Source organism: Ambystoma mexicanum, chromosome 1q, assembly GCF_040938575.1.
Source record: "Ambystoma mexicanum isolate Mex_15411 chromosome 1q, UKY_AmexF1_1, whole genome shotgun sequence".
In the NCBI taxonomy this organism is placed as follows: Eukaryota; Metazoa; Chordata; class Amphibia; order Caudata; family Ambystomatidae; genus Ambystoma; species Ambystoma mexicanum.
The window spans coordinates 647,051,329-647,065,583 of NC_090922.1; positions in this window are offsets into that span (position 1 = coordinate 647,051,329).

The window sequence follows — 14,255 nt, forward strand, 5'->3', positions numbered from 1 at the left end:
AAAATAACTCCAGACCCCAAAATTACACAAAATATAAAACATATATGGTGCGTCGGCCGGGAAAGTGATTATAGAGCACCTACTGGGCGAGGCAAGTGTGTCTCACACTGCCATACGTGCATTAGAAGGAACCCATTTCATAATAGCAGTGTGACACTAAAAGTGAATTTTAGAATGTCTCAAATGGAGGCCACATTCCCAGAGCTAGTGCAATATCTAGAGGCAAAGTTATATGCACATGGTCATCAAATAATGCCACAGAATGGCATGACCGCATCTATGGTGAAGTACAGAAAGAACCATTAGACAGCATTTTTTCAGAAGGCAGCATAATTCAGGTCTGCCTGTTGAGACTACTAAATGCGTCTGATAAACATGCAGAGAAAGATTGTCTGATACGGCTATGTGCCAAGACATGGTTTATCCTAAATAGATCCCTGCGAATGCAAGAACATTATACCAAGTTGATTAACAGGTTAAAAGCTGATCTGGATGGAACAGGTGAGAAAGAGGAAATGTTAAGAGCAGAATTAGAGGTTTGTCAGAAAGACATGCAGTCAAAATATAGGGATCTTGACACTCAATTTTCTAAAAGCAAAAAACAGTTTGAGGATAGTGAACAAGAATTGATACACTTGAAAGGGATGGTAGACCGTATTAGACAAGGCAAAGATGAGGTTATTTTGGAAATGCCAGTTTTGCAAAAGGAACATTGTGAGAAAGAAAGTGATCACCAAAATGATGAACAGGAAATGGTTAAAATGTTTCAAGAAAGAGACAAGAGAAACAAAGAATTCAATGAATGCCAAATGCAAATGGGCGATATGCAGGAGGTAATTAATAAAATGAGATAGACTCCTTAAAAAGTGCAAGGATTTGGAACAGCAAATATGCATTTCCAGGTGCCAGGATAGAAGGCAGGACACCACATTTAATGGAGTTGAGTTGAATTATGTCTCTACGCAGAGAGCTAATACCCCAGTGACTGGGCCAGTGAATGAACTTGGTTGCAGTGCCCTTGGGGGATTTGACACACCCATTGGGGCTGCCACTAATCCCATACACCTGAAACCAGGATTGAATCACAAGTAGTGCAATTCCGTGCATAGCAACGAGTAGCCCCATAAAGATAATGAAATCCATCAAAGCTCTGATCAAACCATTTAAAAAAAGAGGGGAGTGCTGCATAGATGACCACTGAGAAGTGGTGCATGATATATTTAAAGCTCTCCAGATACCTAAGGAGCAATACAGACAATATTTTCATTTAACTCTTGATGCTCCCAGAGCCAGCATCATTAAGGGATTAAATGAACAGCAGAACATGACATGGGCAGAGTTTGAAAAATAGATTAGATGTCATTTGTCTCCTTTCCAATCATTGCAAGAGGCGAAAAAGGTTGCTTACACAATTACTGCTGAGCCTAATATGTCAGCTTGCCAATTTTTGCAAGACTTGAAAAGAGCTTTTTCTCATTTTGATGTATCTTTTGACTCCAATTCCAATGAGTTTAAAACTGCCTACTTCTATGGGCTACAGAAAGACATCATATCACAGTTGGTCCGTGAATTTGACCGTGACAAGTCCCTTGAATGGATTGTACACCAAACCACAAAACTATATGAAGTACTCTATTGTCATGGTAGAGAAAATGATAAAATGAAAGACACTAGACCAAAATCTAAAGAACCCTCAGCAATAGTAATGGAGATCAGATCAGCCAAAATGTCCCTTGAGCCTGCTCAACGTCCAGGTAAAAATAATTTGGTACCTGACCAAAGGGGTAATTAACAAATGTCGTCACTCCCTGCACCAACATTTCAGTCACATAATCCTAGTAATAGGGAAAACTACATTAGTCCTAGGTACTTAGGAGATAGGCCCCCGGGCAGGATATCGGCCTGATATTTCAGGTATGAACAATAACCAGAGGCAAAGCCAGGATCAAAGAAATAATGGTCCCTACCAGACATTGGGGACACAGAGTAGATTTGACCCTAACACCATGATATATGGTAATCAGGATAGACCCCGATATGTGGATCGATTTACTGATAATGGGAATCAACATAGGGGTCAGTACCCACAAAATGAGAGACAGGACATGAGGCAAAATATGAATTATGCTCCATGTCAATACAATGAATCACCACCACCAGGGGACTACAACCAAAGAATGGGTGCCCCTCGCTCCCCTCCACATATGAATCAAGAGTTCAGGAACAATCCCAATAGAAATCATTCTCCTGAGAGGTACCAGAATAGATTAAATCAGGGGGAAAACAACCAATATCGATCTAGGCCACAGAGGGAGGATTCTAGAGAAATGGAAAGATTCCAGTGTCTCGAGGCCCAGGTGAAATTGTTGGCTGAGCAAATAGGAAAGCTCTGTACAGCACAAAAGCAGTCATCAAAGGAGGGGGCAGAAGGCCATAGCACTGACCTGGCGGTTTCTTATAAGTGACTAAGTATTAATGATACCTGCAATGCTAAGAAAACAGACTGCCCTGATTTGATTTTGCATAATGATTCTGAGATGCATAATGATTTAAAAATGAAAACACTGGCAAATGAACATGTGACAGAAGGTGCAAATACATCAAAAAAATAAGTTTGGTTTAACCTAGAGCTAAATCAAACATTGGAGATTTGTACAAATGAAAAAGGAAAACCTGAAATTCCAAATGAACAAAGAGACAGATTTAAGAAAAATAACTCATGCATGGGGAATACCAGTGAACAGGGAGTAAGTGGGGATGCTAGAACTCCTCCCCCGGGCAATCAAAACACTAACCAAACACAGGCAGAACAAATAAATACTCAAAAGGAGGGTACAGATCAATCACCGAAGAGTTCTTTGAGCCACAGATTTTTGAAGAAGTTAAAAGGACTGGTACCATACCAAATAACCACAAATGCACAGAATTAGAAAATGTCAAATTATCAAGTAATGTTTTTACACATGTTCAGTTGGAGTATTGTAGTGTGACCTCTGATGATCCCTGGATGGATGGGCAAACAGTGGCCACACTCCAAAAAGCCTCTGAACATGGGGAAATGAATAGAGTCTCTCACACAGAAATGGACAGAAAGGAGGGAAAATGTCTTTCCATTTACCAATGTATTTAGCCAAAAGTGAAAAAGGCCTGAGAAAAGTGAGTCCTGAAATCAGTAAGAATTCACACGTTTTATGTATATTAGAGGAAGCTGAAGACAGGTATTATGCTCCCATCACTGTGGAAGAGAAATGCAATACATTTGCGATGATTGACACCGGCGCACAGGCCACAATTATGTCCAAAGAATTGGTAAAAAGTATCAATGAAGGGAAATCTCCACAGAATCAGATCACAGTGAGGCAAAGTGAAGGTCCAGTGCATAATTTAACGGTGAGGAGGTGCCTATTATAGGTGTTACCAAAGTTGACATAAAGATAGGAAAACACAGAATGAAACAGAAGGTAGTGATCACATCTATTTGTGAAATTCCATTTCTGATGGGGACAGATTGCCTGAAAAGATTGTCTCCTCTCATAGATGGGGTGAATGGAGTACTGTGGTCCTTAATCAAAAAAACATTGAGACCTAAGAAAATAAAATCACAAAACAGCAATATAAATTAATGCCACACCGTTGCCAAAACGAATGATGCAGTGGAGGTATACCTCCAGAAGAGCTGTATACCTAGCGTTACTGTTATCTTGATGTGTCAGGATAAAATGCCAGGTGGAAAGGAAAGACAATCTGTACAGATTTATTTAGACCCTAGGAAAAAATGGCAAACTGAAATAGATGAGCACACATTACGCTTCTATTTAAAAGAGAAGAAATGCAAACAGAATACTAATCCTAAAACAGACACAGAAAAACACATTACTACTCTTGCTGAAATACACATGGAAGATGAGCAACCATGGGTTCACATTGGTATAAATGACCATTCTAAAGTGATAAAAGCCACCTTAGCGCTTGAACAGGAAAGAAGCTTTATTAATGAGAAATTACTGCAGGAAATAATGGATAGGGAGGAGATCCCAAAATTTTGAATTCAAAACCAGTATGCCTCTGGTTTGGATAGTCCAGACGTTGAAAACCGAATTGCAGACAGATGCATGCTGAAGATTAATATTGGGCAGAAATCAATTTACCATAATGTGTGGATAGTGAGTGGAATACAAAATGATTTTTACATGGGCAATGATATCATGCTCAGAATGTGTATGGTGTTAGATTTCCATAATCAAATAGTATGGTCATGGCTGGGTGGGCCTGCAACTGAATTTGAAGACAAAAGAAAGGCTTATCATTGCGCACAACTGGTACCATATGCAATTGAATTACAGGTGAGGAAGGATACTATTATTCTCACATTCACCAAGAAGGTTGCAATAACACTAAAGTGCAAAAATGGACAGCAAATGGAAGATTCTGATGCATTTGTGTGTTTCAATGAATCTATAAAACAGCAAGGCCTGGATTATGAATAGGTTCCATTGATAGAGGTTGGTGAAGGGTCTGTAAAAATGATGGTGAATAATAAAGGGTGTCAGGATATTCATTTAGAGAAAAATTCTTCATTAGGAATGGCTATAAAAAAATCACATTATATTGCAGATCTCAATAACGTGGTAATTGGAAATATCTCTGAAAGGTATGTAGATGCAGGGGGTGTGTTGCCAGAATACCTGGATTCTCAGCCCAAAGGAATCTTTAAAATTCAATCTGTGTACCCTTATGATTCAAATGAGACAGTGTGCTGTCATCAAGAGGATTATATAGTATTTGACTTAAATGAAAGTGAAACAGAAAATCAGCACATTGAAGTGGAAGCTGATATGCCAAAATATTTAAAAGTGGCAGCTTTACAGAGAGGCACAGCCATACAGTTGGAAGAAAGAACAGAGATTCCTCCACTGGAGGATTTCCCAGAATTCTCAAAAATGGAAGAAGAGCTGATTTTGTCCGCAGATGCATGCGATAGCGATGAAGAAAAAAATGAATTAAGGAACATATTTATGGAGTTTAAAGATGTCTTTGCTAAAAATTCATATGATTGCGGACTAACTAATTTACATGTTGCTACATTACCGGGAGAGTGTAGTAGAAATCCAGTATTTGTGCGCCATTACCGGTTACCTCTGGCATGTTTAGAGTCATTGGCAGAGATAATGAAAAATGTGGAGTCTCTGGGAATTATCAGGCCTATTCATAGCACATCCAACACACCTATTTTGCGTGTGTTAAAGCCAAATGGTCATTGGCGTCTATGTGCAGATTTGAGAGAATTAAATAAAAGAGTGCCAGTTTCCAGATGGCCACTGCCATTCATTGATCAAGGCCTGGCTCAGGTGCATGGCTCAAAGGTGTTTACTTCATTAGATCTCACATCTGGATATCGGTGTGTGCCATTGGCAGAGGATATTCAGAATTTGTTTTCATTTTCATTTGATAAGACTCAATACGCATGGGTTAGAACTCCATTCAGGTACATCAATAGTGGTAGTGAATTTGGTATATTTTTGAGAAAGGCTATGCCTGATGTAGCAGAAAGAGAACTATAGTTTATGTGGATAGTTTCCTAATAAAAAAATGAAAGCTTAAAAAGCCATTTTGATGAAATTAGACATGTTCTTGGCCAATTGCAAAGGGCAGGTGCCAAAGTATCTTTACAGAAAGCACAATGGTGCAAGAAAAAGGTGAATTTTCTAGACCATGAAGTGACCGAACATGGACTAAACCCACAACAGAAGAAGGTAGAGGCCATACAAAAACTAAACGACCCTAGAAGTGTGAAAGGTTTGAAAAGTTTATTAGGAATGACAGGTTATAACAGAAAGTTTATCGAAAATTATGCTGAAATTACTCAACCATTGACTAAACTACTGAAGCTGAATACACCCTGGAAATGGGAAAAAGAGCAATCTGAGGCAGTGGCTAAATTAAAGGAATGTCTATTAAAAGCATCATGTTTAGCATACCCCATAAAGAATAGGGATTTCTTTATAGAAATAGGGTTCTCTGAACATTGTATGTCAGCAGTGTTATCACAAAAACATGATTTGAATCACAAAACCATTGCTTATGCATTAAGGCATTTTCCCAAGTTGAAATTAATTTCACTGAATGTGAAAAGGCCCTTTTGACCACCGTGTGGGCGTTACAGCATTTCTGCCCCATTGTTCAGTGAGAAAAGGTAATCATTGAGACAAATCATCAGCCATTGCAATTTTTAGAGAGTAAAAGGAATAGGTCAGGCAACCTAGCACAGTCCAGAATTACTTCTCGGACATTAGCATTGCAAGGCTTTCCCGTTGAAGTGAGGTATGGCCAAAATAAAAAGAGCCCAGTTGCTCAAGGATTGGCAGATTTACATGACTGTGCAGCTGAACATATATGAAATAGAAGTGGAATTTAGTTTACAGGAGTTTGGACAATCACCACACAAAGCTTTTGATGAAAAGACATGCAAGGATTTGTCAACTGTATATGTTGACAGTTGTGCTTTTCACATTGAAAATTACAGTAATAAACAATTGGTATCAGGAATAGGAAATGTCTGGTTGAAATGTGAAGACATTCCCAGTATAGGTATGCGAATTGGGGGTTGGAGCAGTCAAGTAGCGGAATTGGCAACCATTTATAAAGCAATTACTACTGCAGTTGATAATACATTTAGTGAAATTGTCCTGGTGACTGATCCTGATTGTGCACAAAATAGCTTTGTGCAATATTTGCCTGGCTGGAAAGCAAGAGGCATGATTACGTACAATAAAAAGCCTCTCAAACATGGAAAAATGATACAGGCAATAGACAAATTGGTGTCAGAGAATGATTTAACAATATACCGGAGGAAAATTCGCAGACATCTAAAAACTCCAAGAGAAGATAAGGAGGGGAATGATAGAGCAGATCATTTAGCCAAAATTGGTGCTGTGATGGGAGAGTTACTACCGATTGAACATTTACTTGGTGAAATACAGATTGATGCAGTTACACGCTCTAAAGCTCCAAAAGAGGTAGAACAACCAGTAGTGCAATGGAGTTATGATAGACCAGATCAAGACCTGATTAAGGCACAAAAAGATGACCCAATTTTGGGAATCTATTATTATCATTTGATAGACCCTGAACAAAATCCTTTAACAGAAAATGATTGTGTGGGAAAAGAAGAGTTGAGGGTGCAATTAAAGAATAACAAGCGAATCAGACTACAGGATGGAAACATGGTTAGGGAATCCATAACAGGACAAATACAGTGGGTGGTACGCCTTTCATTCAGAGGGCTAATGCTACACCATGCACATGAAGCAATAACTGCAGGACACAGAAGTTCACAAAAAACATTAGAGATACGGAAAGATTATGCTTACTGGCCACATATGTCCGAAGATGTGGAATTATATACTAGGGAATGTCTAGTATGTGCCCAATTTAAACCTGCTTCACCAATGCATAGGGCCCCACTGATGAAAAGAGGCTTAACCCTTCCATGGTCAGATTTGTAAATAGACTATGTAGGGCCTGTAAAAAGGTCGAGCAGGGGGAACCATTATATTTTAAGTGTGGTTTGTTTGATGTCAAAATGGATAGAGTGTATTCCTGCACCAGAGTGTAGCACGCAAACAGCAGCTACATTACTGGTAAATCATATATTTTCAAGGTTTGGGTTACCACAAAGAATAGAATTAGACAGAGGAAGTCGTTTCACAAGCGCTTTAATGAGTAAGGTGTGCCAGATACTGGGGGTGAAAAGAAAACTGCATATTTCATACAGATTTGCCTCTTCTGGGGGTGTTGAACGTTGCAACAGGTCTGTTGTGGATATATTAAAGAAGTTTGTAGCAGAGGCAGGATCCAGCTGGGATTTACGTTTACCTCTGGTTTTGATGGCAATCAGATCAACTCCTGCCAAAGCAACAGGTATCAGCCCTCATGAGGTATTGACAGGTAGGAAAATGGTGTTACCACAGCATTTGTTGTACAGAACACATGAACAGACACTTGTAAGCGCATCTACAGTTCATGAATATATGGAAGAACTGAGGAAGCATTTACAACATGCGTTTGCTTTTGTGCAGTGGAATTTGGAAAGAGCCGCTGACAGTGCAAAATCATATTATGATAAAAAGACATCTGTGAAAGAGTATAGTGTAGGGGATCAGGTGTATAAATTTCATTTTGGAAAGGGTAAACAGAAAAATTCTAAATTTCTGGCGGCCTGGCAGGGGCCATTTCAAATCATAGATAAGGTATCTCCAGTGGTTTATAAAATATTAAGAACAGAGGGTGAAACGGCAACAGAGCAATTTCTTCATGTTAACCAAATTTACCACTGTCATCCCAAACATGAAGTAAGGAGGCTTGAGCAAGTAGAAATGACTCAAGGGACCTAAACACATGAAAGAAAACACATGGTCCTATTTATAGTGCCCAATACCAGAGAAATAAAATAGATGTGATAGTGGAATAGATGTAAATAAAAATATCATATAAACATTAAAAAGGGGGCTGAAGCTAATGATATTATTTTATTACAAGGTTGAAATATGTTGAATGCATAATGATGTTTTGTGTTTATGTTTGTTTTTTCTCTAACGTGCTTAATTTCAGAAACCAAATGAAAAAGGGTGAAATCTTTTGTATTAAATATTTAATTTTTGGTAAAAGGGTGAAATTGGCAATCTGTCTCTTTTCTGTTCGATTTAGAACAATTAACAAATATTTTCGGTCGGAGGTCACAGGACTGGAGGACACAGAAGATGATGGAGTGATGGAGTGCCACGAGATGAAGATCAAGTAATGCCTCCGGATCGAAGTATGGAGGTGAAGACAAAATAACTGGGACGCCAAAAGAGATGATTCCTATGGAAAAGCATCCAAGAGTGCCAGGATGAAAGAATTCACTGGATGAACCAGATGATGTGAAGTTGATGGCCGGGGCGTCTCAAAGGTGGACATCATTAATGGAACAATGTTGAACTGAACCTGCAGCGTTGTGGGTGCATTATTTCCAATGCATTCTGGAAGTATGGGCAATGAAGTCCCACAAATGTATTGTTTTATTTAATTATTTTAATTAGTTATGTTAGTTCTTTGTTTTAATTATTTATTTTATTTTATTATTTTGTTATTGAACTTAAATGTTTGTTTCAGAATTAAACAAAAACATTGGACATTGGACTATGGACACTTCAGTTGGGAAAAAATGTGTACAATATGTTATAAGAACTGATGGACTCATTTGAGATTAATTTTGATTTTGCGGTGGTTAAGCAGTGATTTATTGTAAAAAAATCTGAATGTTCATTTTATTGAATTGCTATGATAAAAGGAAAGAGGAACACAATTTGGATTTCCTCCAATTGTGGCTTGGAACATTGCCAAATTGTCAGAAAAGGAGCGATAATGTAGTAATATATAGTGTTTTATAATATTTGTAGCGCCTTGGAGTGTGTAGCGCTTCACTGAATATGATGGCATTTTATTGCCAGCAATAATGTGGCACCCACATATAGCCAGTTTATATTGTCAGAATAACATGTGAGTATGTGGCTGGAGGCATGCAAGGTACAGGATTTATAATGCAGCAAAAAGGTCAATGTGAATTTGCAAAGTTTAAAAGTGCACCCATTTGTTTTCTCTCTTCTTTGGAATACCTCATGCATAGGAGACATTATTTATATAACTGACTGATTTAAATAACAATTACTAATCACCAGTGCTAACTCATTAACATTACAATGTAATCTCTGTGCAAAATGAGGTGAAAATACATATTCTGAAATTCGTTTTTCAAACGTGCACTGGAGTATTTTATTCTTCCTTCTCTTTCTGTGTTTGCAGCAAGCAGAGAGCCTGCATACCAGGAAATGATATTAGATACAGTTGCTTCCTGGGTAAAGAGCCTAATGTACAAAAGTGAAGGGCGATGCTGCCTTTCAACTTGATTGGAGCAAAGTGTCTGCAGATTTATTACGTAGGCAAAATGGGAAGGTACAGAGCTCTGCTGGGGGAAGACTGTCAGAGGGAAAGGTAGTTTGTGTTTGCCGGGCTCGGGAGACAGATGATCTTGGTGTTGCTGGCACTGGCTTGGAAGTTTCGCTGTGCATCTCAGACACCAAGATTACAGAGGCAATTCATGCTGAGTGGACCTGTTCTTCTAAGGCGAATGAAGGAAGGTCATGTGGGAGAGAGCTACAAATCTTCGGTAAGCAGACAGTTAAGTGAGGTCACTGTGTGCTTTAGTACGAATTAGCAATAGCAATCTAAAAATGTCATTTAGGCAGAGTAGCCAATAGAAATCCCCTGCATTTAATTTGTCATGTTATAATGTTACAAAGTGAATTTTGCTCTGTCTCTGTATTGTTTCTTTTCTTGTTTTTGTTACAGATAACAATACAATGTACATGGTAAGAGGTTTATTTTGAATTGCACTTGTTTATAATACAAACAATATAAAAGCAGATTGTGTACAGAGTTTTTTTCTCTCTTCTTATTGCATTTGGAATAGCATTTGTGACACAGGGATGATTAATTTATTTTTAGGTAGTACATTTGTCATTTTTCCCATGTAGATAGAATAACAAACAGAATAAGCTGTTATAAAATAAGTGTGTGTGTGTGTGTGTGTGTTCCCCTTTGCATGTTGTTTGGGGAATTCTAATATATATATATATATTCAGTGAAAAAACGTTGTTAAAGGGACGTTATGGTTCCAAGTAAAACCGAAACCCCCTGAAATTCGCCAGTTATGGTAAGCTAAGCAACCATAACTCGTGCCACCACCGTGCACTGCTAAGACTAACACCCAGGACATCAAAGATGACATCACAAATGTCATTGATGACATCACTGATGACATCACATGTCTGGCTCCCTCTTTTTTCCTTATCTGGAGGCCACATGGTTTTCTTCAGTAACAGTCAGGAACTAAAAATTGTAAACATACTATATTTTTAGACTTATCCTTCAAGTAGGTTCTTACAGTAATTCCTTTAGAGTCCAGTCACATCATATGAAACATGTACATAGGGGAAGACACAAGCTTGCAAGACAGCAATCCTTTCTGTGCATAAAGTTAATCAATAGCCTTGTCAGCACTTTCTGATAGTTCTGTTGTTTTTTTATGGCTGTACTTTCCCTGTATATGCTCATATTTTTAGACATTGTACTCACACTACTTTCCTTAGGGTTCAGTAACATCATGTGATACATATACATAGGGTAAATAGCAGCTTTGAAACAGAGCAATCATTTATTTGCATGAAAATAATCAGTTAGGTTATGAATTGTTTCTGCTGCTACTTCTGCTTTTTTGCTTACTTCACTTTCTTGTCTCTTTGTGTTTTGTCTGTAGTAATGCAATTATGTAATACATGGGTTTTATTAGCTACTTACTACATATTTCACAGTACACAAAACTCTAATAAGAAAACATTTATCATTTCATTATTCAACATATCAACATTATGAATATTATACCTTCATCATGTATGATGCACACAATGCTATGTTTCTGCATGAGTAGCTTAGCATACTAGATAGAACCTCATAATAGAATGCTATTTATATCAATGCATTATTTAATTCACTAATTAGCTTATGATATTTATTGCAATTATCCGTGACACTTTTTTCTCAACATTATATTAAGAATCCCTAGTCCAGAAATGTCATGAAAAGTAAATACTCATGTGATGTCATCAGTGATGTCATCAATGACATTTGTGATGTCATCTTTGATGTCCTGGGTGTTAGTCTTAGCAGTGCACGGTGGTGGTGCGAGTTATGGTTGCTTAGCTCACCTGGCAAATTTCAGGGTTTTTTCGGTTTTACTTGGAACCATAACGTCCATTTAACAAAGTTTTTTCACTGAATTTCATAGGTTTTTAGTAGCGCAACTTAACCATAACGTCCCTTTAACAAAGTTTTTTTACTGAATTTCATAGGTTTTTAGTTGCGCAACTTAACCATAACCTCGCTTTAACAAACTTTTTTCATTAGCACGCAGACAATATACAAAGATGGAGTGTAAAAAGCAACTTCTCAGGGATGGCTTTACACAGAATGTTGCAAAGTAAGAATTTATGCTCGTTCACAGTGAAGGTCAGCTGCTTCCATTTTTTGCTCGCGGGCCGGAGTGGCCCACGACTCGCACTATAAGGTTCTATTGTTTTTTGACCTTGACAGACAGGGATCATGCCAAAAGACTTCTTTTGAAGTAGGGGTGCAGTAACGTAAGAGACGATAAGGATGACATTTCTGAAACTAAACCGTTTTTATATATTATATCACTATGAGAAAGATCGTTGGCACAGACGGAGTCGTATTTAGGGACTGCATTACGCATAGACAATGGAAAATGCTGATATAATGTAAGTAACCCTTTAGATTATTTTATACCGGAATATAATAACAATAGCGTGGCGTTAAAGCCCGGTTAAGTTGTACTTGTTCGTTCAATGTGGCATATTGTTTTGTACCGCGCACTATCACCACCGAAGTGGTCTCCTGACGCTCAGACGGCTCTGAAAAAGGCAGAGGAGAGAGGGTGGGTTAGTGGGAATAAGTTAACATACTCCGTTGCACTATCCTCGCTAGCAAATAGTTTCACGCCCTAATAAATAAAATGAATATTTTTAATGAAGATCAGCTGGTGAGACTAATTTATGTTTTTAAAACAGGTACATCCTTCCCTACTGTCAATGCCACGATTTTCAGACCCCGGCCGATAGATTTTTTAACTGCCAGGTGCAGCTCCTAGTAAACAACTTCATGACCCTCACCATTTTATGGGACAATTGCCAAGGACCAATATGCCCTTTCGCGGTACTAGCGGCTAGAAGCAACATACCAACCATTATGGTGGTCTAATGCCTCATTGTTGGAACAGCCTTCCGATTATCAGTGCGACCACAGTCCTTCTTTTATCATAAACCAACACCCTGTGTAGCGCAAAGGAACAGCGCGTGACTCAAGATGAACTTTTGCAGATCGACAGCAAAGACAAATGCAAATCCCTGAATATTCTCTAAACATTTGATGTCAAATAAATGTACTTTACGAAATGTACAAATTTGCTGTTTGCTTTTAAATCACAGTTTCATATTCCGAATTGTGGCGCGCTGTGTTGTGAGATGATCTGTGTTGTTTTCCGGATTCTGTATGAAGTCACGTAGGAGCAGTGTTGGCAGCTCCTTAGTAAGAAAAGTAGCTATTGGCCATCATAAAAGTAGCTGGAAGTAGCAAAATGACGTCATAACCTAATTTGCATAATTCACCAGGTGCATGATGGGTGATTGCCGAGGGCATGGTTGTTATAGCCTCTCATTGAGCTCACCCCTTTTTTGTAATGAAAGTCGCAAATGCACAGATGCAAACTCATTACATCCATATGCATACATCCACATGCAAATGCAGTAGTATTTAAATAAACCCCACAATGATTAGGTTGTTCTGTTGTCGCTTCGTAAACGTGTACTGGCATTTTTAATATGCTAGTATTTTATCCATAATGCCTCGTTGTTGGAACAGCCTTACGATTATCAGTGCGACCATAGTGCTTCTTTTATCATAAACCAACACCCTGTGTACCGCAAAGGAACAGCGCGTGACTCAAGATGAACTTTTGCGGATCGACAGCAAAGACAAATGCAAATCGCTGAATATTCTCTAAACATTTGATATCAAATAAATGTACTTTACGAAATGTACAATGTTGCTGTTTGCTTTTAAATCACAGTTCCATATTCCGAATTGTGGCGCGCTTTGTTGTGAGATGATATGTGTTGTTTTCCTGGTTCTGTGTAAAGTCGCGTAGGACTGGAGACGACTGGGCACGTTTGGCTACACACCCTATAAGGACACGGAGAGAGACGGAGAATATGAATGCTTTGATAATGTCAGGTTTAGGGGCGGGAGATATGATTTAGTGTCGCAAAAGCAAGTCAGCCAGGTCGATGGGGCAAGTGATAACTGTGTTACCTCCAATTTTACCACTTACTGCTATACTCATAATGAGCCCCTAGCAGCTTTCTTTGTGTGAAAATGTCAGAAAAAAATGTTTTTTTTAAAATTCATGGTGACATTTCCCACATTGCAATGTGTCGTTAGTAAACTGAACATTTGTTTTACACTTAGTACCAGCTTGCTTTAAAAATAGGTGTTGAATTATCAAAAATGGACATCATTATCTGATGAATACATGAAGGTGGCAGCATTCTTTACCAGACTGGTGTGGTAAAAAAGTGGCAGCA